This window comes from Tubulanus polymorphus, chromosome 7, assembly GCF_964204645.1.
Source record: "Tubulanus polymorphus chromosome 7, tnTubPoly1.2, whole genome shotgun sequence".
Lineage (NCBI taxonomy): Eukaryota > Metazoa > Nemertea > Palaeonemertea > Tubulaniformes > Tubulanidae > Tubulanus > Tubulanus polymorphus.
The window spans coordinates 18222785-18244485 of record NC_134031.1 but is presented as its reverse complement, the minus strand read 5'-3'; the positions used below and the strand labels follow the sequence as shown (position 1 = coordinate 18244485).

The window sequence follows — 21701 nt, the reverse complement described above, 5'->3', positions numbered from 1 at the left end:
TTTTTCTGCTCGAGCCGGAGGGATGGTTCCCGCTATAAATTGCCGGTGTCACGAGGATGTCACGCACGTGGCGCTTGACCTTGGATCGACAATATGATAATCCATGTCCCGAATTTATAGACTGGTATTAACTTTAACCCAGCTCAATCGAAAATGAATTGAGAACAGTCCATTACGGCCATGGCAGCGGAACTGAAACCATTATTTCACCGACAATACATTTCAGAAAATGATGGCAGATTTCGAAATTGGTGTCGTTTCTAGCAGAACGGAATCAGCAAATATCAAGTATCTCCAGGTTAACAGATTTAACCGTTTGAAAATTATCAAAGTTTGAGTGTGTGTTTGACCCGTCCGTCAGTGTCTCTTTCATCTAAGAAAATCTTACAGTTTATAAATACATGCAGAACAGTAACACAAGATAATCTCGAGGAATCTCCGTTGAAAATTAACACCATTACCTTTACTAAATCTAACATCCTTTTTATATTGACTCAACGATTATTCAATCCTCGTGTATAAGATAAGATAAGATTTATTCATAACTGTATTCATCGACCGTGATACGACCGTGATAATATTAATTGTAAAACATGCATTTTAGTACATTATGGAAAAAAGATTATTCACAGAACATTCTAACATATCAATAATATTCATCAATAATTGCGGGTCGTTCGTATTCGATAACGCCTAATATTTTGTGGGAACTCCATGAGGTGCTGCCACTACTACGTAACGGCGGATTGACGAACTAATTACCAGGAAGTAATCTGAAGGTCGTTGCGCCGCCTCAAACGCGTGGAATTTTTTACTGGTTTTTCGTTAGGGTTTGCGGCGCAGTTTTGGAGAGGTTTGAATTGCTGATGTAACTGCTGTGAGTTAAAAAGCGATACCTAGAACAATAAGTAATGGCTGAACTGAGCTGTCATCGGAAAACAGTCAACTAAAAATGTCTATTAAACGAAATAAAAAATACCATCCCCGTACAAGACACCGACTCACCGTCGTATCCAATTCCAATCAATCTAACGATGGACGCCATCTGTGACCAACACATTTCACGTTGCATGAACACCCCCAGAAATGATTGCAATTCAATACAAGAACTGAACTGGTAAAAAGCACTGGTAGCCTTGCAGCTGAATTATTGTGCTGGTTGTTGACTGATCTTTCTCTCTCAGTCTTAAGTCTAGCATCATCTTTTCTCTGAATTCAGTTTCAGAAAACTGCAATCAATTTATCAACTGGATCATAATTTTGTATTTCTATTTCAGGGTTGGTGATTTCTGCTGATATTGTCTTCCACTTCAATCTGCTCAAGGTATGTGCAGTTCATCTATTGTTGAAATGCATTTTCATTGACAGGAATTTTTTGTACGAATGAATATGTCCACAAAAACCCACATGCGCTGGGGTTGATACTATGTATGAAGCATGAAAGGCATGTCAAATGCTGGTATCTAACTGAAGTTAAATACCCGGTGCCAAATTCCCTGCCCATTAGTTACTACTGCAGGAATTATTATTTATTCTATACACATTTGGTCTAGCAGTATGGTGTTTTTATTTTTTAAATTTTATTTACACTCAAACCCGTTACATATATGAGAGGGACAGCACCCTATTAGAAATTTAATAACACAAAATTATAACTGTTCAAATCAATTAAAAGAAATAACGGAAAGTAACTAATGAGGGATATATATATATATATATATATATATATAGATATACATACACATTGTATGCATATATACGCAATGCTAATTTAGGAAACTTAACTTTTGCCATCTATAGGCACATAGCTGAACTAAGCCCATAATCAGATCTGATAATTGGTATTCCCATGACTAATCGATTTCAACTTGCGGCAAGAAAAAGAAACTGAAAATCCTTTGAAAGAACGAACTAAGACTTTTTACCTGAACCTTCATAATATGTAGCTTACATAAACAATTTTCATTATCGCAAAACTGTTTGAAATACTTAACAATACTGTACTAAAACTGGTTCTAAAAACAAATGTGTATCAGCTTCCATAGATAAAGTGAATGTCAATAAGTCATATTCATACAAATCTTCATCTGTATTAAATAAAAAACCCACAGTTATAAAAAGCCACAATTCTGAAGAAATTGAGTATCTACTGTATCAGTTTTTTCCGTGGTTATATATTCCAAAACGCCTTTATTATCAAAATTGAAAAATTATCAAAAATTGAAGAACAAACATACGATTGAGACAAATCCTTTAAATGTAGGTAATATCAAAAATACATGTATTTTTGGTTATGGTTATATTTGATTAAATGTTTTATGTTCATGATCGCAGCTGTGTTTCACCCAATGTTCCACCCTGTGTTCCACCCTGTGTTCCACCCAGTGTTCACTTCAGTACCATTCTGCTCAATTTTCCTCGTGCATTCCACTCAGTTTTCCTCATTCATTGCGCTCGTGTTCCACCTCGTGCCTCGTGGAAACAACTCGCGATGAGATTTTCTCCGTCCACAATCTGTTGAATCCGCGGTTGTATGATAAATTGACTCAGCTGATGAAACCGAACCGATAAAGAGTCGGTCTCTCGTTAACGAACGCTCGTCGCCGGCGGCGAAAATCGTCGTTGCCGTGAAAATCATTGTTGCCGTAGAGAAAACGACGCGAGAAATCTGTAATAATGAAATTTATCGATACCGCGAAGACAGTTTCCTGCTCCGCACTGTGACCTTCACATTGGTGAATTGAGAAATACGAAGGAAACCTTATTTTATACGAACGTGTAACACAAATACACTGACGCGGTATTGTATAGTAGTATCATTGTCAATCACCGGCTGACGACTAACGAGCTCTCCTTGTACTGCAACGATATTCATGACTCCATTGATGTGAAATACTCTGAGTCCGCGTTGCAACGTTAATACAGAAAAATACCCGCGCACTAAGAATAAAAGAATACAGTCTGAAATTTTTCCTGAGTTTATTCAACGTTTCTACTTTATCCTAATAGTCGTTTTCAATACGTATTTAGTCTTCATACTACTTGCTCGAGGAATTGTTAGGACTCCTAATTATCATTCGTAGTTTGCGATTTTATATCATCCAAGTTCGCGCCAATAAGATAGATAATGAATTGATTTAGTGACTTATCAATGATATATAAACTCAGACCTGACTGACCCTCCTCTGAACGCAGACCTGACTGAATCTCCTCTGCACGCAGACCTGACTGACTCTCCTCTGAACATGGACCTGACTGACTCCTCTGCACGCAGACCTGACTGACTCTCCTCTGAACGCAGACCTGACTGACTCCTCTGCACGCAGACCTGACTGACTCTCCTCTGAACATGGACCTGACTGACTCCTCTGCACGCAGACCTGACTGACTCTCCTCTGCACGCAGACCTGACTGACTCTCCTCTGAACGCAGACCTGACTGACTCTCCTCTGAACGCAGACCTGACTGACTCTCCTCTGAACGCAGACCTGACTGACTCTCCTCTGAACGCAGACCTGACTGACTCTCCTCTGAACGCAGACCTGACTGACTCTCCTCTGAACGCAGACCTGACTGACTCTCGTCTGAACGCAGACCTGACTGACTCTCCTCTGCACGCAGACCTGACTGACTCTCCTCTGCACGCAGACCTGACTGACTCTCCTCTGAACGCAGACCTGACTGACTCTCCTCTGAACGCAGTCCTGACTGACTCTCGTCTGAACGCAGACCTGACTGACTCTCCTCTGAACGCAGACCTGACTGACTCTCCTCTGAACGCAGACCTGACTGACTCTCCTCTGAACGCAGACCTGACTGACTCTCGTCTGAACGCAGACCTGACTGACTCTCGTCTGAACGCAGACCTGACTGACTCTCCTCTGAACGCAGACCTGACTGACTCTCCTCTGAACGCAGACCTGACTGACTCTCCTCTGAACGCAGACCTGACTGACTCTCGTCTGAACGCAGACCTGACTGACTCTCGTCTGAACGCAGACCTGACTGACTCTCCTCTGAACGCAGACCTGACTGACTCCTCTGCACGCAGACCTGACTGACTCTCCTCTGAACACAGACCTGACTGACTCTCGTCTGAACGCAGACCTGACATACTCTCCTCTGAACGCAGACCTGACTGACTCTCGTCTGAACGCAGACCTGACTGACTCTCCTCTGAACGCAGACCTGACTGACTCTCGTCTGAACGCAGACCTGACTGACTCTCGTCTGAACCTTTCAGATTCTGTTTGCCAGTATTCGTTTGTTACAGTTGTCAAACAATGTCTTCAGGGGATATATTTGGAATCTATACTCGATGTGTCGGGAATAAATATTAGTTTAGAGAGAGAGAGAGAGAGAGAGAGAGACAGAGAGAAGAAACACTCAACCAGCGTGGTATAACACACGATGTAAGACCTTCAGGGTATGATGTATATTAGAACGAGGTGACGAGTTTGATGTTATAATTGGAATCGAGGGAGTCTCTCAATCTCTAATTGTGTTAGTCCTGATTTTAACTCCGGGCTTCGTACCTTCCTTCAACGAATAGAATCTCTTTATGTGTGGTTACACTGTATATATATAACAGTCATATAAATATTCATCGTATGATGTTTGGAAGATCGCGATGTCAAATATTTGATTTTAACCTTTTCCCATTTACCACCAGTAAAGAATAACCGCAGCACCTTACTCTCGATAGTGTTTGGACTGCTGAGATTTTTCAGGTGGACATCGGGGAGGGGGGGTTTATATACTGGTATAACCTTTAACCCGGGGGCTAACTTAACTCATTTTCAATTAAGTTAGCCCCCGGGTTAAAGGTAATACTGGTCTATAAAACTGGGGCCAGGGAAATGGAAGACTTTTCCAAATAAATGTCAATATAGTGACTTGTTTCCTGATTTGGCTGAGTCTGCTATAGTCATTTAAGAAAGTAGTAGATTCAATTTCAGATTATTCTCGAAGTTTTCTGACAATGCTTTTGCAGATTGTTGCGGTGGGATCAGTTTTGTGAAGGTTATTTGTTTGAATCAGCGTGTTTCATGATAGTCGAGTCTTTAAAGTACGGTATCGGATATCGTGTGGAGGAGGTGGATGAAATAGAGAGATACCCGCATCCCTCCCTCCCCCCATCGGTACTGATTGAAAACTATCTGATATCAATTATTATCCTTTAATGTCGTCGGAAACATCAATAAAATTGACTGTATTCGATTTCGAGGTGGGATGAAAGTAAAATCGAGATTTATGACATGAATTCAAATAGGTACCGCGATATCTCGGCCCTGTATCTCACACAATGATGAATTGTGTTTAACTGCTCTATTATAAGTCGTAATTGTCTGATATTATGAATCCGATAACTCTATTAACTGGAGCTGGTTTGTATGTTAGATGAATATTTAATTGCGTCCAGGAGGGAGAGGGGGTTGGTCGGCCGATGCTGCCGGTTGTTCATGCGATGATTTCCCTAGTGGTAAAAAGTCCGACGTATAAATCACTATATGAACTGACGACAACAGTAACGAAAAAAAAAACACCGTCGATTCAACCACGGTTGGAGAAATGTTGTAGATGAATATTTCGATGACATGTTTTTAAAGATCTAGTCATCGTCGTCGTTGGCGTCGTAGGCAGACGTCAACTTGATGAAAATCTGTTCGAACTATTCTCAAAAATAACCGCTTCATATAGCGCCTCGCTTCATGGCATGACTGACTGCATAGATACCCTGATCAGTGTCCCTCTCTTACCCCATCTCTATCTCCTCCATCTCCTCTCTCCTCTTCTCTCATCTACTCCCCTGCACTTTCCTCTCACTTGCTCTCCCTTCACTCTACTCACTCTCCTCTCTCTTCTCTCTTCTGTCTCCTCTCACTTGCTCTCACTCCACTCTTTCCTCTATTCTACCTCCTCTTTTCTTTTCACGCCTCTCCCCTCCCAATCTCTCTCCTCTCGGTCTCCTCTCTCTTCTCTTGCTCTCTCCTCTTTCGCTCTCCTGGTGCAAGCACTTTACGCATTGAATTTCATCTGCAATCAATTTGTTTCAGAAAGTGATGCAGCACGACATCGGGCAATTTGAAACGCCCGAAAAAGGGTTTTTTATCGATTCCCGTGAACCTGCAGGAAACTAAACCAGAATTACGAAACTCTTTTTCTTCCTCTTTTCTCAGCCTCAATAATCAAGCGAATTCCCAAAACTTACTAAAAGGGGATGTCGTCGACCGGAGACATTTTTTATGTGGTTCATCATTTTTTGTACGGTTGTTCATGAATAGGTTAAGGATTAGCTATTTGAGATACATGTTCTATAAAAACCTGAGCCTCCTGTCAACAATATCCTGTATTGTCACAATATCTATCATATCGTGTTTCAATATAGACATGACAATGGAAGCTGAAAATGATGCCATCAGTGACTAATCAAACATACTTTTACTGCTACGATATGACCGGGACCTCTTTACTTCCCCAGTGCTCCCCTTACACAACGGCTCGAAGAGTAGTTTTTGCATTCTAGAAGAGCTGATGAAATTCATATCCTTAACATAACGAGAGAGAGAGGGAGAGGGAGAGGGGGAAGAGAAAGAGGGGGGAGAGAGAGGAGGTATGATTAGAACTCAACAAATTAGAACGCACAATTTATTTATCAAGTTAAAAAGCAGCTCAAGTTAAAAAAACAGCGTTTTGAATTCTCCCTTTGAGATCATCGTCAGGTGTTAATTCATCGAAACAATTTGGAACGCATCATAGCACATCTCGTCGATTGATGTAAAAAAAAAAGAACTGAGAATTCAGGGAAAAACTGTAAATACCCCCTCCCCCGGGGCAGGTTTTGTAGAGGGGTGGGGTTATTAACTCTCGAGTGAAAATGAATCGAGTAAGCCCCTGGGTTAGAAATAACACCGGTCTATAAAACAGGCCCCTGGGTCATGCGAACTAATGGTCAATGATTTTCAGTCACATTTAAGATCAATAAAGAAATGATTTCGCTCTCAGTAGTTTAGTGATCGCAGTTAGCGCCGATGGTCATCGCACGAGCTGTCAAGTGAGGGAACGAGTGAGTGAGGGGAGCTGTCGAGGGAATGAGTGAGGGTAGCCATCGAGCGAGTGAGGGGAGCTATAGAGTGAGTGAGGGAGGGGAGCCGTCGAGGGAGTGAGTGAGTGAGGGGTAGCGTTACTCGCCGCAGGTCAATTCTCAAAATCAACCGTTGCGCTCGTCGCCGTCGACTATGCCGCGTAATTATCGCACTCTCTCGCGATCCGACGTTCGGGGATTTTTTTTTTTGCAGTTTCATCGGTTGAATTCATCGACCAATCATCTGTGAGTTAATTATTACCGGTGGATATTGTTGCAGCTCGGTTCGTTGTGCGTTACTCTTTAGTTTCAAATCGGCCATCGATAAACGCATTCCGGATTTCGTTCTTCTCTCTTGTTGTCGTCGGATATGATTTCATTGTGATTGATTTCCGTTCAAACGTAAGGTATATTCCCTCATCGTTACCTCGTATGGCATTCGGGTTGAAATTTTCGCCGGTTTATAATTTTCGTCGAAGTAAATAAAGTCTTCTTTTTTTTCACTAATTTGATTATGGTAGAATTATAAGTTCACGATCGTTGCAAGAAATATCTTTAGATTAAAAGATGTTTGTAGATGAGCTGGTGTAGTTGTAATTCTGGAATTTATTTTTAATGATTGTTTAGTTAAGACTTATTCCAAAGCAGAACAGGGTCCAATGTTATCGATTAAGTTTAAATCTAGAGTTCAGATTATTTGATTTCAGTTCAGGAGCCAGTTCCACACTGCTCCTGAACTGAGGAACTGGCTCCTGAACTGTAGAACTGGCTCCTATACTGTGGAACTGGACCCTGTACTGTGGAACTGAATCCTATACTGTGGAACTTGCTCCTATACTGTGGAACTGGATCCTGTACTGTGGAACCGGCTCCTATACTGTGGAACTGGCTCCTATACTGTGGAACCGGCTCCTATACTGTGGAACTGGCTCCTATTCTGTGGAACCGGCTCCTATACTGTGGAACTGGCTCCTATTCCGTGGAACTGGCTCCTATACTGTGGAACTGGATTGTGAAATGTAGAACTGCTTCCTGCTTATAGCATCTCATTAAAGCCTAGGAAGGAAATCAATTCCGGTGTTGTGTGATTAATTATCATCAGAACTGCAGAATGCTGAGCAGTTTTAGATGGTTTTTATCCTATTCCTCAGAGGTCCATAGATTATACCGGTTAGGGTTAGTTTTTAGCCGTGTATACGCGCTCAGAAATATGTAATTTTATCGGATAATCCGGTAATGACTAATGGACTAATAGAGGGTGGAGAAGCGTAGTGAAGTAGTGGTCTGGTCGAATCTAAACGATCTACTGCCACTTTATATTTACCCAACTATTGATTTATTCTGCGAAATATAATGAGATATTTGAGATATTTCTTTGATGGTAGTTACTCCTTATACGCGTATGTAATCTATGCCAATACTAGAAATTCATCCTGTGGAGGAAGTCTCGCTTTGAAGATAGATTTTTTCAAGGGAAGTTCGAGATGTGAGTCAGATTCTGGAATATTTGTCAATTTCTAAAGCGAAGAAGTTGAACATTGAAAATAGTCGGTATATTAAGTAAAGAAACTTGTACATTTTTGTGTCGTCTGGAGAATATTCTTAACATTGCAAACAGTGAATGTGAAAAGAGAAAGAGACGGAAGAGAGATAGGGGAGGGAGAGAGAGGAGAGAGTGAGGCAGGAAGTGAGGTAGTGGGGAGAGAGAGGCAGGGGAGAGGTAGAGAGAGAGTGAGACAGGAAGAGAGGTATAAGGGTAGAGGGAGAGAAGAGAGGAAGAGGCAAGAGAGTAGAGGGAGGCAGGGGAGAGGTAGAGAGGAGAGAGTGAGACAGGAAGCGAGGTAGTGGGGAGAGGTAAAGAGAGGCAGGGGAGAGGTAGAGAGGAGAGAGTGAGACAGGAAAAGAGGTATAAGGGTAGAGGGAGAGAAGAGAGGAAGAGGCGAGAGAGTAGAGGGAGGCAGGGGAGAGGTAGAGAGGAGAGAGTGAGACAGGAAGCGAGGTAGTGGGGAGAGGTAGAGAGAGGCAGGTTGAGCGAGAAGAGAAAAGGTTAGAGTGAGTTTGACAGGATTTACCGTTCCGTCGTAGAAAGGAAATTTGTATTCAACGCGGAAAGATATTGATCTGAAATGAATTGATGGTTTTTTCGCCCGTTGAAAGCGACAGAGAGAGAAACATTGATAGCGACCACCGTTGGTTCGTTCGTTCGTTGGTACGTTCGTTCAGGATGCAGGTTTTATGAGTTCTGGTTTTTTATATCCGGATTCAATTGAATAGAATTCTTATTACGAGACCAATAAGAGCTATCAATATCCATTAGGAAACAGCCGGTCTGCCTGTATCAGTCTGTCTATCCGCTGCCTGTATCTGTCTGTCTGTCTATTGGTTATAGTTGACATATTGTGAATTCGCGTTTTAACAAATGACTTAAATATTGATTTTTCAATCTTTGTATTGATTTCATATCGAGAAACCGTTAAAATAATGACAAAATCAGAATAAATTCTATATAGGTTTCTTTCCAGTTCGCTGATACCAGTGGAATCAGGTTTTATTTGATTCTGGACCCAGTTTCACAATTGTGTAGGTTTAATTTGACTGTGGACCCAGTTCAACAGTTGTGTGGGTTTAATTTCACCCTGAACCCAGTTCCACAGTTGCACAAGTTTAATTTGACTGTGAACCCAGTTCCACAGTTGCGTGGGTTTAATTAGACTCTGAATCCAGTTCCACAGTTGTGTGGGTTTAATTCTTGGCTCAGTTATAAGTTATTTTAAAGATTCAATTCATTGCACTGGAGGAGTTCTATCTAATTTCTAAGATTGGTTTTTAATATAAGACGGTATAGGATCAGATGTCGTTGAATGACGGCAGATATAATTATTTGATGTATGTCATCTCGCGACGTTTTGTAATATTGATGATATATAAACGGGTATTATCGACAGCGAATTCGTGCTCGGCTCAATGAGATGGAGTCCGGTTTAATCATCGTGTGAGATCATCTTAATTTTCTATTTGATGGGAAAATAAGTCATCGGAGAAATTAAGTATCTATTCAGGAATTCAGTATTGATATCGGGTTTTCTAGTACGAGAGCAGATCTGAGGGTTATCTATTTCATCTTCGATTACATCCCGTGTCCTTCCAAGCCAGGAAACTGGCGAATTTAACAAAATATTTTCAGGAAGGACCTATACCCCCAGGCCGGTATCATCAGGTGGCCTTCTGAGGTCTAGATGACTGAATATTGCCTGGGTATAGCTGTGAATCTGTCCCCGCAAACCGCAATCACAAACAGCTCATATATTTGATAGAGAATGTAGAAATGTTGTGTCCTGTGCTCAACATCAACAGGATTATTCATGTATAAACCATCGAGTTGATCAGGTGCAAACATTGATGAAGTGGAAAGTGGTTTCTGTTGAGCCTAAGCGGGTATTGAGGAGCTGTGTTTCACTTAGAATAGAGTCATCAGTAGCTCGCGCACTGGTTACTGGTCTCTTCTCATTCTTTGCGATGATACTGTATTAATGATAACTCCAATCAGACCCGATCAGTCTCAATCATCCCGTGATTCGATCGGAGATGTCTTCATAGTTCATTTACTCATAAACGTATTAAAGGTATTATTGTTTATGCTGGTCTGTAGCTGCTGCTGCTGCTGCTGTTGCCGTTAGTTGTTGTTTTATCAGTAGTGACTATTAATGATGTTATTAGTATTCTATATATTTATCAAATACCAATAAATTCTGTCTGCAGCTTCTATCTTTATAACCCATTATCTCATACCCCCTAACACCCCCAACACCCCCTAACACCTCCCAACACCCCCTCACACCCCTCGCACTCTTTGACCATTCATAATCCCGTTCCCCCTATTCAGTGATACCCTCTCCCCGTATTGCAATCCATTATCCTCCCTCATACCTTCCCTTCCTCTCCCCGTCTTCCACTTCCCTCTCTTCCCCATCTCTCCTCTCTCATCACCGTGCGCTGTTTTTTACATCTCCAGTCAGTTTCCAGTAAAGAAGTTGATCTGTACGAAGCTTCAAAATCCATGAGAAAATTCATCTAATTTTAAATTGTATTCATTTCGTTTTAGTCGCGTTTTAAGTTGAAATATGCAGTTCTGGCGAACGGATAGAATTTCAATGAAAACACGTCTCTTTATGTCTGTCAGTGAATAGTTTTATAAACTATTATTAAACTAGTTAAAACATGTAAACGATATTCAATTAACAAAAGATCGGCTTTATGATACGAGATCACTTATTAACAATGTAATAACTAACGTGTTATTAATGATCTAGTAGTTGGCCGGATCGTGTTAACTGTTTATAATTAATTACAGCCACTTCAAAATACTACGGAATCCGGCGGTTCTTAATGTCGTTAATAAAGGCTTTTATTTCCTGAAATGTAAATCTCAGCGGGATTTATTTTCAATCCATTCAGAAATGGCTTCAGTTGATAAAACAAATTAATTAGATTTACAAATATTCGAGTGCGATTTTGAAAGGAATCGTTTACGAGGTTTAGTGTTCGGTTAAAGTTCTTTATTTTCCACGGCGCTCGATGAGTTCGTTTTTAATTACTTCAACTTTGAAGAGAGTCGAAACGGAACGCGGTAGAAATGTCGGGTCCTCGGTTCCTTCGGGAGAACGGATTTCGAATTCGCGCCCGCTGGGTGAATTCTGATAAACGAAATAATCAAATTCAATTTGAAATCTTCACAGGGTGCATTAGAACTCCTCCGGTGCGGTGTATATCGGTATTCTCTGAGAGACTCGCCGGTTCAGTTGTTGTTGTCGGTATATCGGTATATAAGTCACGAAGGGAATGACGACTTCATTTCTGCTCGGGAGTCTTACACCTTTATACATCTATTAGTCTAGCGTTAAACTAGTGACTACGACGTTGACGCGAATACGATAATTCTATCGGTCGAAGTCTCTCCCAGACGAACAGCTGTCTACGCCGTTCGCGCGATATTGATAATACACGTACATTTCATCGACAAGTGGAAATTTATTCCCGAAAAAGAGAAGAATAATACCGGGAGCGATTAGAAACTGGTGGACGGGATTGTGTAGGCAGCTGGTGTAGGCGTAGGTGCGGTAATCACTCTGGTGCGCGCGCGCGCGGGCGAGACAACTTCCAAACACATTCTCGCAGAGAACGAACCACCGCGAATTCTCGAAGCGCTTTTTTTTTCCGTTGTTTTACGCGAAAGAATTTTAAATCCGTGCAACACAACCGGCGGTTTAAATCGTTTCTACGACGACGACGACGACTGGTGATTTTTTTCGCTCTCTGGAGATAGAACCACTCACGAGGAAGACGAGGACCGGTATAAAATACCGACGACGGTAACTCGCGATACTCATTTATCCCGTGAGTTGAGATCTAACTCGTTGCTTGCTCGTTAACTGTTGATTGCGTGTTGATTACTAATTACTAATTAACGATAAAATGGATAAACACAGTCGCACTGATTATCAACCGTTACAAAATAATTGCATCGTGAATGGACACTCTCATCCGGGGTAAGTGGCTGCGTCTTCTAAATCTCTGTTTATTTTGCTTCTGTCGAATTAAGAACATAGAATTTAGAATTGTTTCCTCAGTGATCGTGAGGAACAGAGTAAACTTTGTAGTGTCGATAAACTTTCCCTAGTTTCCCTTAGTTTAAACTTTGTTTCTGGACCCAGTTTGGCTGTAGTTGGTTAAGTTTTACTCCCCTAATGATCTAATTAATTTTCATGTCATCAGTTTTAAAGTCAGATTAGAACTCTAAAGAACAAAGTTTCACGGTTGTGATTCAAATCGGTGAAGTTAATGCGTTTTCCGATGTTTTAACTCAACAAATGCAGTGAAATTCTAACAGCGAACTTTCTGTTTCTGATTGCCCAAACTTCATGGCACCAAGAACTTCGTAGTTTTCACAACTTTCAGGATTTTCAAGATATTTTACGTATTGTGAGGATTAGTTGTTCGTTCGCGCAGTAACTTGGCAGCAGATAGACTTCTTCGATTCAGACAACTTCATTCATACTTCAGACATCTTTGCCTTGCTAATAATCACCATTGATTTGAGCGAGAGTGTTTTCAATCAATCATTGAATTGATACATCCCGATTGATAACTGTCGCATGAAGCCAGCTCAGATTTACATAATTCTAATTTCTCAGTCCTTTGTTCATTTATTGAATAGTAATTCTCTTGAATATTGAATTAAAAAATTGAAATTTATGATATTTTGCAGCTGTTAAACGCAGTCCTGGAATTATTGGATATTTGGTCGATCTCGAATTTTCATTTTTCAAAAAAAATTTAACCCCCTTTCGCGAATGCTGTCAAAAAATCAGCAGAATTTGCAAAATTTGCAGAATCTGTATCCGATGGAGATAGAGTCAGTAAATGGTTTTTATTGTTTGTTTATAGATGTGTTTAAATCATGTGCGTAACTCGTGTATGAATATGTCAGTGTTTATGAGTCAGTCCGGGCGATGCCTGCTGTAAATATCGCTATGTTGCATGACAATCAAACATTTTCCAACTGATTGCGGGAGAAACAGAGAAAATTCCCGATAAAACAAATAAAAATATGGTTGGCCACAGAACGGCTGTACAGACAGCTAGCTATACAGTGATATATAACTGTTTACAGTTCTGATTAACAAGTCACATTTAGAAAAATCCCCAGGCAAAATCTTCTACCTAGGGACCAGTCATTAGTTCATACAGTCCGATGTCAGTGGACCAATCATTGGTTCCTACAGAATCATGTTTAGGGACCAGTCATTAGTTCCTACAGTCCGATGTCCTGGGACCAGTCATTGGTTCCTGCAGAATCATGCCTAAGGACCAGGCATTAGTTCATACAGTCCGATGCCCATGGACCAGTTATTGATTCCTGCAGGCCTAGGGACCAGTCATTGGTTCCTACAGTCTGATGCCAGTGGACAGTCATTGGTTCCTGCAGTATCTAGGGACCAGTCATTAGTTCATGCCCGGTGACTGCTCCCTACATGAAACTATTTCATCTTTATGAGTCCCGAGATATTTTTAGATTTCAAGGAGAATTTATTTCTAATTCTTTCCAAATAAACCCGAGAAATGTAGTAGTGTTATATATGAGCAGAAAATCCAGTCTAATTCCTGCACAGTTTTACGATGATTTCACTGGAGCCAATAACTGAGAAACTGTTGCACTATTTCATTCAGTTTATCACATGATGTATTGGTGGTTGTGTCGTGTTATACCGATATGTGGTGTAACTGTAGTGTTGTTGTTACCTGTTTTATACCTGTCTCTGTGTTTAGTTCCTGTCTCTACCACTCACGTTTAGTGCTCTTTCTTACACTTCCTCAACATTTCGGGTAGATGAAAATGTTTCAAGAGACAATTTGATGTCTGATCCTGGTGGCATCTTAGAAAAAACATTCATTCACGATTTGAAAAAGTTATTGCGGCGTTTGATGACTATTACGTATGTTACACCTTCACAGCAAAACATATTTATTTCATTAGAATTTATAGTTTTTATTCAAAATTGAGAAAGCTCAAATTTGAAAAAGAAATTTTGTCATGGCTGGAAAATAATGAACTATCAAGTACAGGGGCTGCGGTTGATGAATAGTTGGTTAGAGGTTAGTTCATTTCCAATTTTTTTTTTTCTAAATTTCTCAATTCAAATCTTAACCAAGAGCTGTAGAACTGGGCTCAGGATGGTTCTGCTGTATTCTGCTGTATTTGATGAGTTAATGCTAATGATCTATGTTGTACTGATCAGTATTTAGTCGTGAGAAAGAGAGAATTCAGTAATTCAGTTCATTCACGACGCATATCAGATGTTTTTTAGTAGATTTGTTCTCACGCGACACTTACCTTTCTTTCAGATATCAATTCAAATTAACGCTGGATAAAAACATTAAAAATGATCCCAGAAATAATTCTATCGATTTTAGCTGAATATAAACTCAATTAGAATCGGAGTTCTCAGGAGTCTCTGGATCAGTCTATTATGAATATTCCTAATAAATTGTTGAGAACTTGAGTCAAATTCATGGACATCCAGACAATCAGCCCCTTCCCCATTGACCAACAACCTGTAACTGATGACTGATACTTATAATATTGTGATACTGTATGAAGTTGACAGATGGATATAGTTTATGATGATAACTGTTGATACTGTGACTGGGATGGAGTAGTAGTAGAGGAAATGTATCATTAGTTACCGGTGGTCATTTTATTATCGCATTGAATATAAATGAAAGCACTTGTTGCTTATGGTTATGGTGGTGCGGGGTATCAATGTCTGAGAGTCACGGGGTATCAATGTATGAGAGTCACGGGGTATCAATGTATGAGAGTCATTGACTTGAAGGATTCATTAGTAATAAGGTTTCAGTTGACTCGGGTAGGGCTTCAACATAATGGACATCAGTGAGGGATGATGAGTTGACTGAGGACGCCAGTGAAGGATGAGGAGTTTACTAGGGACGCCAGTGAGGGATTAGTTCAATAGGGACATCAGTGCGGGATGAGGAGTTCACTTAGGACGCCAGTGATGGATGAGAAGTTTACTAGGGACGCCAGTGAGGGATTAGTTCAATAGGGACATCAGTGAGGGATGAGGAGTTCACTTAGGACGCCAAGGATGGATGAGGAGTTTACTAGGGACGCCAGTGAGGGATTAGTTCAGTAGGGACATCAGTGAGGGATGAGGAGTTCACTTAAGACGCCAGTAATGGATGAGGAGTTTACTAGGGATGCCGGTGAGGGATTAATTCAGTAGGGACATCAGTGAGGGATGAGGAGTTCACTTAGGATGCCAGTGAAGGATGAGGAGTTTACTAGGGACGCCAGTGAGGGATTAATTCAGTAGGGACATCAGTGAGGGATGAGGAGTTTACTAGGGACGCCAGTGAAGAGTTTGAAATTGAATATGAAGTTTAATTTAACCGTCGCTGGTGAATCTGAAACTGCTCGGATCCGTTAATCATCAAATAGCGTGTTTATCTAAACAGTTTCTATTGTTTTATCTTCGACATTGCATGACTAACAGAAATTTGCCAAACAAACCTTGCGCTCCCTTGTGGCCGTCTTTAATTAGCCGGGGCTGCAGTGTTGTTGTTATAATGCGGATGTCGGTTTCATTGGTATTCACAATGTCACATCTCACCCAATACACAACCATCTATACTGTTTACTGTGTTTATGGTGATTGATGTAAAACGTTGCAACAGGCGCTTTGATCATATTACTGTGTAGAGCAATGACTCGTGATTGCTGCATGTGTGTGACTCTCTCTCTCTTTCCTTCCTCTCACTCTCACTCTCTCTCACTCTTTAAGTGACGGTTTAAATTTGACGCTTTAAGTGATTGTAACTGCGTAAACGGAATTTAGAAATGTCGAAATAGATTGAAATAAATGAATTCGCTTCAAATGACTTCATGTGAAACTGATTGATTATTCATCTCTCTCTCTTTCCCTCCCCTCTCTCCTCCTTTGCCTCTCCCCTCTCTCCTCCTTACCTCTCCCCGGTCTCCTCCCTACCATTCTCCCCCCTGGACCACTTTCTTCGCTTTGCCTTGCTCTGTCTCTCCAGTTGAGACAGAAAAAATTCAAATTTGATGCTATACGTTTTCCATAAGAGTTTAATTCGTAGTTGTTTCATTAATCACTAATCATGCGGAGATGTCCGGAAATTACAGACTGATTGACAGACATGCAGACAGGATGATAAGCAAACAGGCTGACAGGCTGCTAGGCTGACAGGCAGGTTGATTGACAGACAGGCAGACAGGTTGATTGACAGACATGCTGAGAGGCTGACATGCAGACAGGCTAACATGCAGACAGGCAGACAGTCTGACATGCAGACAGGCCGGTAATCGGTGCTCAGGTTTAATTAACCAATGTGATTGTAATCCCTTTCAAAACATGTTTTAAAACGTCGATGATTCGTTTGGTGAAAATTTCAAACGTAACGGCTTTGATTGTTGCGCAGATAACGACACACAGCGTTCGCCGTGTTTTACATTCAGTATTCCGTTTGTTATAATCTCTCAGTCTCTCGCGACACGAGTTTCTGACGATGTTTTTTGAAGGTTTTCAGCGGTTGCTTTGAAAATTTCTACTGACGTCTTACATGTTAATCAACTCCTGCAATACGGATTAAACCCGGCATAAATCAGGGTATTACTACCGGATTAAACCCGGCGTAATCCAGCGTATAACTATCGGATTAAACCGGTAACTTTGAAAATGATCCATTCTAAGAAATCGTAAGATACCGAGTAAGCGTCCATTTTACGGTCGATCTAAACCTGAACCCCGAATCACCCTATGACATCATCAGATTACTCTCCGATACGACCCTTCCAGGGAAGATGGTTAGCGCCTATATCCCCTTACGACATCGAAAGATTGCTCTTAGATTTGATCTTTTCACTCGACTTACAGAAAAGATGATTGCAGCATTTCATTCCCCCTATGACATCACACTACTACCTATGGACCGTAGTGATTGTCTCTACCGCGTACTCTACTATATCACATCCAGATGTATGATGTCATAGGGGGATTTATGTAGGCAGTCATATAGATATTATTTACTGAGAGTTGTTTGATTGGTTAGTTGCTGCTGCTGCTGCTGCTGCTGTTGTTGCTGCTGCTGTTGCTGCTGGTGGCTCTTTGCTATTAATTGTCCCTGTTCGTTTTGAGGATAGTCTGTGTGAAAACCCTCGAGGGGATAATTACTGACTGACAACTCGACGGTGGTGTTAAAGGAACACGACCGTTGTGTTGTGTAAGTGCCCGTCTGTCACACACACCCCCCTCGTGCCTCGTGGCTAATATCAATATATAACCAGCCGATGGCACAATTTCTTTATTCTTCGATATGTTGTACATGATTTTTGCGTCTTGATGACGACATCCAACATTTTCTTTACCCATCGGCGGCTACTGTCGTTTCGCGTAGATTGTTTGATTTATAATTAATTTACTGACAAGAGAGACTTTTTAGTGAGTCATTTGTCCGGTTGAATGACTCGGATGAGGGCTGCAGATACAGGTTAGATACCTCGTTGCGCCCTCTATCCTCCCGGGTAATCATCCTTGCGATAACCGTGTATATATAACTGAAACATAGTACATTGTAATCTTTAGAATATGAAATATGAATTCTCGAATAAGAAACGTGAATATCTCATGGTTCTATCTACTCCCCAAGTTTTCAACCAAATCAGCCCTCACCTTACCTTGCTATAATTCTGGGGCATTTCAAGAAAAGGTGAATCGTTTTTTGAGTCTTATTGCGCCTATTTCAGGACTCAAGAATCAAGGGATGTTGTATTGACAGGATTGGAGTCCTGTGACTATAGACTGTATATATTGACAGTATGTGGTGGTCAGTGGTGAATAGTTATTGTATTCTTGGTGATCCGCCGCTGCTGCTGCAGCTGCCACCGCTGGACCTGCTGACAATGTATCGGTTTTATTGGATGTTCTCTTTATGCCGTCTTGATTCCGTTGTCCGATTGTGTTAGTTACACATTTCACTTGTTCAATACTGGTCGTGAATCTGAATCAGTTTGAATCAGCCGCTCTGTCCCACCGGAGTCCGACATACCACAGCAGCTGCTGCTGCTGCTGCTGCTGCTGCTTCATCATTGTCCGATTGGAGGTGATTCTATGATTAGATAAAATCACCTCTTCTCAGGATGTGTGTCCTGGATGTGTTGGGATTCCCCTGTTCCAGATATGTTGGAATTCCCCTGTCCCGGATGTGTTGGGATTACCCTGTCCTGGATATGTTGGGATTCCCCTGTTCCAGATGTGTTGGGATTCCCCTGTTCCAGATATGTTGGAATTCCCTTGTCCCAGATGTGTTGTGATTCCCTTATCTCGGATATGTTGGGATTCCCCTGTCCCGGATATGTTGGGATTCCCTTGTCCCAGAAAGACACATGCCATTTCTAGAATCAGAATGTTGCATTCAAGAATGAGAGCTTTGGGGCGTGTTTTACGAATGTAGTAACTAAAGAGGCTAGCAGAGGCTTAAAATGTTGACATCTAGTTCATTAGAATGATGAGCCAAAAAGAGGTTAAAACGGCCTTAATTTGCTTTAATAAACGCTTCCTTTTATGTCGAAAGTTATCTAAATGCAGAAAGCAAAGATGTTAAGTTCAAACCTTTTAAATCGACTTTTGAAAACGTCTCTATTTACTCTTCACAATTTCCCTGAAGATTCATAAGAGTTTAGTGAATTTCAACTTGAATGCGTTGAATGTGTCACGAACCGTCACAATTCATAACATTCTACGCAGTCAATGAGTATAACTGCAGTAAGTTGTGCGACGGTGGGCTGATAGTGGTTGGGCTTGTTTTTTTCGTGAGCTCATGTCGAGATAATTCAGAATTCCAATCAGGACCTGTTCCACTACATTGGATGCCAGTTACTGTTGCCATTAGCGATAGATTATTGCCTTCACAATGACATTAACAACGAGGGCTACAAATTTTATGCGTTTCCTGAGCGCAATATACGAACACTGCGACTACGACTGTCCAAATCACAAACTCACTTATACAGTTTTACCTCACTGACTCACACTACAGTTACAACAATACAACTGGATCCAGTGTCACACTGTCGAATTGAGTTCAGAGTCTAATTAATCCCACAAAACTGTGGAACTGGATCTACAGTCAAATTAAACCACACAAACTGTGGAACTGGGTTCAGAGTCAAATTAAACCCACACAACTGTGGAACTGGGTTCAGAGTCTAATTAAACCCACACAACTGTGGAACTGGATCTACAGTCAAATGTAACCCACACAACTGTGGAACTGGATCTACAGTCAAATTTAACCCACACAACTGTGGAACTGAGTTCAGAGTCAAATCAAACCCACACAACTGTTGAACTTAGTCTACAGGTCCCCCTGTTCGAACATGTTCCTGGTTTTGTTGTGGTATGTGATACGCAATCATTTAAGATAATGATCAGTGTTTAGATCTCAGAGGAATCTAGTGTTTCTGTGGGTGTCGGTGATCAGTGTCCTCGGAGACCGCAGTATCCTGATACTTTGATACTTTGATACTTTGAAAGCCCTGATGGCGTCGTCTTGATCTGCACTTAATGTTTGTCACCGAGAGCGCGCCGTCGTCAAACATGTTTCAGATTCTCAGATGTTTTTCTAGCTTGAAGCGAATCATCACAAAATCCATATTTTATCATTACTTTTTCATACGACACACATTGATCTGTGTCTAGTGTCTACTATAAACATTGTCAATCCTACATGTGTCACAGATGTTCAATTTTTAGCCTCTGGATCCAATTTCACAACTAAAACTCTTGTCTTTTCTTGTTCCTTTTCGATAAGATTAAAACCGCTTCTAGCTCAATATCATTAATAGCCCGGCTGAAATATATATGTATGAAGAATTTCTGGGAATTTCGTCGAATTTCCGAAATCGAAAATGCTCAAAATTTGGTAGCATTGAAGTAGTCAGAGTTTTATCAACTGGTGTTTAGGTTATGCATTTAAACTAGGTTAAGTCCTCATCAGACTAAGTCACCGCATTACGGAAATCATTACTCTGTTTTTGAGACACAATTTGTATTTCCAATTCAATTTACTAAGTGTAAATCACCGTTTGGAAGCCATCAACATGAATGATCGTCCGAACTGTAAGGCATCGAGCCAGTTTGACACCATTCGAATTTCAATAAAGGGATTATTTAAATTCAGCGGAATGGTGACTCTCTACCATCCATCATGGCTTTACATGGTCTTTAACAAGGCTACAGGCGAGGGTCAGTGACATGCAATCTTTTTTCCTTAATAAAAGAAATAAAAGAAAACTTTCAGATTTACAAATAGATGAACAACTGAACATCGATATCATTGCTAGTGAGAGTTGGTGAGAGGAGAGAGAGATGGAGTTTATTTAGCGTTTCGAAGCGTCTCGTATGATCTTTGCACTGGCAGTAATTCAATTGATACGCCTGACTAAACCCTGAAAACATCTAACACTACATTCTGTCCTGACAGTGTGCGGGTATTTCTACCGCTGTGTCGTGGTTCCAGGTCCTTCCCCTGTGGCAGTATCGCTGTATCAGGTTGGTTTTAATGTCATGGTTAATTCCTTGTGATATTGAAATTCACTTTCATGATAACGAATCGTCATTTAGATGTAGTTTCATAAGTGGAAGGGTAATTTCATCCATGCTATCAGCGACACTGGCTCATTCGGATACTACAAGAACGTTTTGTACCCTAACGCACGTATCAGACCCTTGACCCTGTCATCCATTCAGTCTGCACACTGCATCTTAGACATTCAGAACTTTATCAGCACACTTTTAAAAATTGATTGTCCACACTTCACATGTGTTCATTGTTTACCTCTTTAATTGAAAATAACTACAAACACCAGATATTAGACATTTTATCAACACACTTCCGAAAACTGATCATCCACGCTTCACATGAGACGTTTTATGACCTACAAACACCAGACATATATCGTTAATAATTAAACTTTCGGCTGAAGTCTCATTAATATCAAGTGTAGTCGTAATTACAG

The 21701-nt window shown here is 40.9% G+C and overlaps 1 protein-coding gene across 1 annotated transcript in view; it reads left to right on the top strand.

Moving 5' to 3' along the window:
• Positions 1 to 774: 774 nt before the first annotated feature.
• LOC141908620 (putative N-acetylated-alpha-linked acidic dipeptidase) overlaps positions 775 to 21701 on the top strand; it is a 57249-nt gene continuing 36322 nt past the window's right edge. The window contains exons 1-2 of the mRNA XM_074798725.1: positions 775 to 877; positions 1278 to 1324. The gene's annotated coding sequence lies outside the window, so the exon portion shown is untranslated. The remainder of the gene's footprint in view (positions 878 to 1277; positions 1325 to 21701) is intronic.